Here is a 6,000-nt window from a genome sequence, read left to right on the forward strand (position 1 = left end):
AATCATCATCTCCACTCTAGATAATGCTTTTGATATACAGTCATCTTCATAATGATTGTTTATGTTTCTAAGCAACCTGGAGGTAGATGTTGTCTGTTTCCAACCGGTTGAAACCACCAACCCTTCCCTTGGGCCTGTACAGATGTCCAATGAGTGACCTTCTGATATCATAAATCAGAATACTCCACCCAAGATCTTGCTAAGACCACCATGCCACCATATTCTGAACATTCATCGTCTGAAGAGCCAGGAAGTTTGACACATGCACAAACCACCCATTACTACACTTTTCCCTGTCTCCAATCACCTTTCCTCACTCCTTAGATGAGATTGGTTTATCTCACAAATAACCTCAAACCCTATTACTGGAAGGCAGATTTGGAATTTGAGGTCCCACATCCTCAAAATTGGCACCTTTTGGATAAACTTCCACAAATTCATCATTTCCATGGTTGGCATACTGTGTATGGGCAAAACAGACTTCATTGGTAACAAAAACATACCCAGTAGTGGGAACACTGTGTGCCCTGTGAAAGCATACAGCCTTTTTGATTCATTCAGTCAGTTCTCAGCAGGGAACCAGGTATCCTATTAAGAAGAAAGACATAGCCTTTTTGGTTCTGCAAAATTAAGGTGGGAACAATTCAAGAAAATAGTAAAGCAAATGCTTGCTTATTTGCACAAATAATACATCTGACAGAAATTAAATTAGTTGGGACTGGGTTCTCCTTTTACCCAGGGTTGCATTATAACTTGCATTATATAATTAATTTATTATTATAAATTATAATTTATAATAATTATAAAGAATTATTAATTTGTACTCACTTTTTTTTGTACTGGGGGCTGAATCCAGGAGTGCATTGGACTTAAATATTTTTACCTTTGTGAGCCCCTTCCTCTTTACGAATGAAAAAAATAAATAATAAAAATTGTATTTTACTACTCTGTTGGTAAAACTATCAATATGCTAATGTTATATGTAAAACATTTTCTTCTACTTTAATTTTTTTTTTCTTATTTTAAAGAACATTAAAACATTTTCTTGGCTCCTAAGCTCTGTGGCTACTGTGCCTGATGGATAAACCATGTTCAGGAACACTTCCATATTCCGTTCTTTGTTTTGTTGCCAAATACTTCTAAACAGTCCCCTTTCATTGAACCACAGAGAACCTTCAAAGACAGTCATTCAGTGTCACACTTCCCAGCCCCTGTATTTTGTAATCACTAAATCCTCTTTCCCCTGACATTCAAATCTGACTCCCAAATGCACCTTTGACTTCTGTGAGGCTTGCCCCTCCAGGCCAGTGCTTTGTACAAGGAAAACCGATGGAGACTTTTTTTGTTTTTTGTTTTTTCTCCCTGATTCTAAAGACAACCAAATTAGAATCCCTGAGTATGGAATCTCAACATCAGTGTTTTTTAAAGTTCTTCAGGTGACTCCAATTTACAGCCAAGTTTGGGAACCAATGCTGTAAGCAATAAAAATAATAAAATGACAGTCATTCTCCTGTAACATACTATGAAAATAAGATATATACATGCACACAAACCACACACATCCAGGAAGGTACGTGTGTGTGCATATGCGTGTATCATATTACATTGTAAAAACTGTATACATGAATCATTTTACTAGATGGACAACTTCAAGCATCATTTCTCAATTATTTTTGTCTGACCTTCCACCTAGTTCAGTGACTAGCATCAAGTAGACACTCAATAAAAATTTGTATTGAGTAAGTAAATGGGAGAATGTTTTTACACTTGTACTTTTTCTCTTTTCTTTCTCTTCCTTGTTGTCTTAGTCCAAGGTTCTTAACCCTGCTTGCACATTAAAATAACCTGGGGACCTTTGTAAAAATATGCTGGGTCTCACTCTAGACCAATTAAATCTGAATTTCTGAGGGTGGCATCCAAGTAGTTTCTAAAAAAATTCTTAAGTGGGTCTAATGTACAGCCAGGATTGAGAATTATTAATTTGTACTCACTTTTTTTTTTTTTTTTTTGTACTGGAGCTGAATCCAGGAGTGCTTTACCACAAAGTTACCACCCCCAGTCCTTACTGCTTTTTACTTTGAGACAGGGTCTTACTAAGTTGCTTAGCACCCTCACTGAATTGCTGAGTCTGACCCTAAACTTGCAATCTTCCTGCTTCAGCCTCCTGAGGAGTTGAGATCACAGGTGTACACCACTGTCCATGGCTTTAGTCACTTTTTAAGATCCTTCTAAGGTTCAATTTGTTCAGTAAATTCTTTCTGATTTTCTCCCATGTACATCTGTCAATGTCTTAAATTCTGGGGTTTTTGTTGTTGTTGGTGGTGGTGGTGGTTTGTTTGTTTGTTTGTTTATTTATTTATTTTGTGGTGCTGGGGATTGAACCCAGGGCTTTGTGCATGCAGGGCAAGCACTCTACCAACTGAGCTATATTCCCAGCCCAAATTCTGGTTATTCTTAAAAGAGAAATATGTGATTTCCGCCTTAAATGTTTTCTCCTTCATCCTCCTGTATGTGAAGAATCCTGCATTTGAGATCAGGACTCCTGTCGTCTATTGCTTTGCTTTCCTCGGGGAGCTGAGGACAGGGCTGGGCCTAAATTCCAATAGTTAGTGATTAAAGAGATAAAGATGCTGTAGGATAGCATGTTTCTTGAGTCAGGCTTGACAAATACTATTCAGAAGATCTTAGGCAATCAATACATTGTTTAAAATGTTCAATATGTTGAAGCAGTCCATTAATTTTATCAACCAGTCCTAGTTCTAAAAGCTTTGTTTTAAACTAGAACTTGAGTTTGACACTGCCTCTCTGAAAGGCATAATTCAATTTGTCAAGTAAGGAGCAACACATTGAGTTCAATCTATGAGTGCATCAGACAAGGAAATTCAAAATTCAAATTGCATTGCTCTACTCTACATTTCCAACCCTCTCTTGACATTTTCCCAGGGGAAGTAAAGGTGGTGCAAGAATTTGGGAGGTACCTATTAGCACTCCCTTTGGGCATGTGAACACCTGATTATTTTCATGACCAGATCAGAAAATACCATCACGCTTATTAAAAGTGCTGACTTTTTTATTACTCAGCATTACTGTATCGCTGAGTGGTATGAATGTGGTAACTTAGCAGCTAATGGATATGCATTTATTAATGACTACGAATTAGTCTAGTGAAGTATATTATATACATATGGCAGCTACATCTTTTGTCGGACTAGGATGTTTTGAAATTTACCCACCCTTCTTTTCCAAACTTGCTCATGAAATATTTATTAATAATACATTTAGCTGGGGATGTAGCACAGGGGTAGAGTGCTTGCCTAGCATGCTCAAGGGCCTATGTTTAAGACTCAGCACCCAAACTATATAAAACAAGATAATACATTTAGGAAAAAGATCAATAAAATAATATACACCATCACTGAAAACTACACACCATCACACACACACACACACACACACACAAAAAAAAAAAAAACTTTTATTTTGGAAAATTAATTTTAATTTATGGCAATTTTTTTCTTTCAGAAAGAAAACCACAGAGCACAGTCGAATCCAATCTTAAAGTTTGGCGTGCTGAGCAAGGAGTGTTATTCTTTTCAGGAGCTCCCTCTGTAAACCTTGGGAATCCAGGTTCTAACCATTATAGTGGTTTTAGCCACGGAACATCAGCAGTCCTGCAGTCCAGTTCTGTTCTTCAGTAACTTCTGCATAGTGCCTCCAACTGATCCTTCGGGTCACGTTCGATGAATTTAGCTTGCAGCAGCCTTTGAAGCAATCTCTTTCTCCAGTTTAATCATCTGTGTATCTTTGTTTATCTTGGTAACCGCCATCTCTGCAGGCAAGGGCTGCACCTTCCCTGCAGGGAATTGACCCTCTCGCTGAGGACCACACTCTTGAGCTGCCCAGACTTCTCCCTTATTTTTTTTTTTTTTTTAACTCTGAAATAAATATCTAACAAATGGGTGGTTCCCCAGGCAGAAAAGATGTTTATGTCTCATCTGGATCAAAAGGTAAAATGTGGCCAAAACAGAGATTTGGTCTGTCTGTAACTGATGAGTGAATGGCATTCAACACTTGGAGGGGGGAAAAAATCAAACGTTTATAATTTTATAATGCAGATACAAAAATCTGAGCTAATACACACTCAGAAAACCTAACTTTTGGGGGGCTGGGGTAGTGACTCAGTGATAGAGCACTCGCCTAGCATGTGGAGGTCCTGGGTTCTGATCCTCAGCACCACATAAAAATAAATAAAATAAAGGTATTGTATTCAACTACTTCTGAAAAATAATTTAAAAAGAAAACCCTAACTTTTCTAAAACACTGTTATATCACCAGCATAATGACTTTCATAAACCTCTATGGAGTCTACAAGTTTTCAACAGAATAAAAGAAACTAATTTTTCAAGAGGAATTAATGGTCTGTTTCTTTTTATAGTAGATACCTGTTCTCCATCCATAAATGTTGTTCTTGAAGTTAGTTTAATCTTGTTAAGTACAAGTTTGTGGAAATAGTTGATGAACAACTGCTTGCAAAAACAAAGCTGCCGAGTACCAAATATTTGTAAAATACTCAAGCCCACACAGACACACAGAGACATGCACACGCACAACCAAGAGAAGGGCTTCGGATTATATTCTGAGATCCAAATGCAGAAATGATTATGCAATAAGAAGCCCAATTTGTCACTAAGTGATCAGAAGTGATTGAATGGAAATACTAATCCAAATGTCTTGTATGAAGTTAAATATTTAGAATCTGATATCTTTGTTAACCCACAAAAAGCAACAAATAAAAACATAGAGGTTTCTAAACTGAGTCATTTGTTTCCCTTTTCTTAAAAGATTAAGAATGAATCGTTTTGTTCATGATTGAATCAATTTAACTATCTTTCTTGTTATGATATGGGTTAGATTATAGACATGAAAAGTCAATTTCTTTTTATCCTTCTTCTGTATCTACTAGGTAATATCTGGAAGAAGACCCAACATGTGCTTGGCATTTTTGAAAACCTTTTTTTTTTTTTTTTACATATTTATTTATTTTTGTGATGTTGGGGATTGAACCCATGATCTCACATGCCAGGAAAATGCTCTACCACTGAGCTATGCCCCCACTTTAAAAACATCTTCCTATGCTCCGCCCGCACCCCCCCCCCATGGATTTATATTATTTTCCCCATTTACTAGAAGGTAAAGGAGACACAAAAAGTTTTAACGACTTTCCCGAGTTTCTTCAATCTTCACACTGAATGGCAATTGAAATTTAAAGCCATTATGTACAGAACTGCTTTATAGCAGAAAGATGAGGGTAACATTTTAATTTCCCAGTCATAAAATACCTGTCTTTCAGATCAAAGCCTGGCCCCTCTAGAATATTGTTAGTATCTCTTTCTTCTGAAATACCTTGAGATGAGCAAGGGCCCTCACCCAGATTCCCAAGCCATCCTGGAAAGTTTGGAAAGTCCTGGCAACATCAGTTCTGTCATGAACTAGTGGTTGTTGGGGTTACCTCTAAATTAAAACAGGGTAACTCCAGATGCTGAGAACAAAGCCTATTCATGCTTCCTGACGACCAGTTCCTTCAGTCTAAAGAACTGGCACGAAACTGGCAGTATTTCTTCACAAAGTGGTTTTTAATAAGTGTTGGTTCCTAACATCATGGTGGTTGTAAATGCTAATAAACTTCCTACAAGGAAAGTAGAAGTGGAAAGTTTTATGTGTTAAACATTTTATTACTCCACTTGGTTAGCACGGACAATTACCCCAATTCCCTGCGGCATATATTCCCAGAGTATTTAGCAGCCTAATGAATATAAATAGTAAAAGCTAGCAATTTTCAAAACCATAAATAATTGTTCCTCTGAAAGCTCATGTTAATGGGAAAAATAAAAAAGAACTGACGTAGCGAAAAAAATACTTATTAACCAAGGGCAAAACTGGGATTCAAAACCTCATAACTTGTGCCATCCTGGGACCCTATAAATTTATTCAACTTATTTA

This window comes from Callospermophilus lateralis, chromosome 13 (genome assembly GCF_048772815.1).
Source record: "Callospermophilus lateralis isolate mCalLat2 chromosome 13, mCalLat2.hap1, whole genome shotgun sequence".
Taxonomy (NCBI): Eukaryota; Metazoa; Chordata; class Mammalia; order Rodentia; family Sciuridae; genus Callospermophilus; species Callospermophilus lateralis.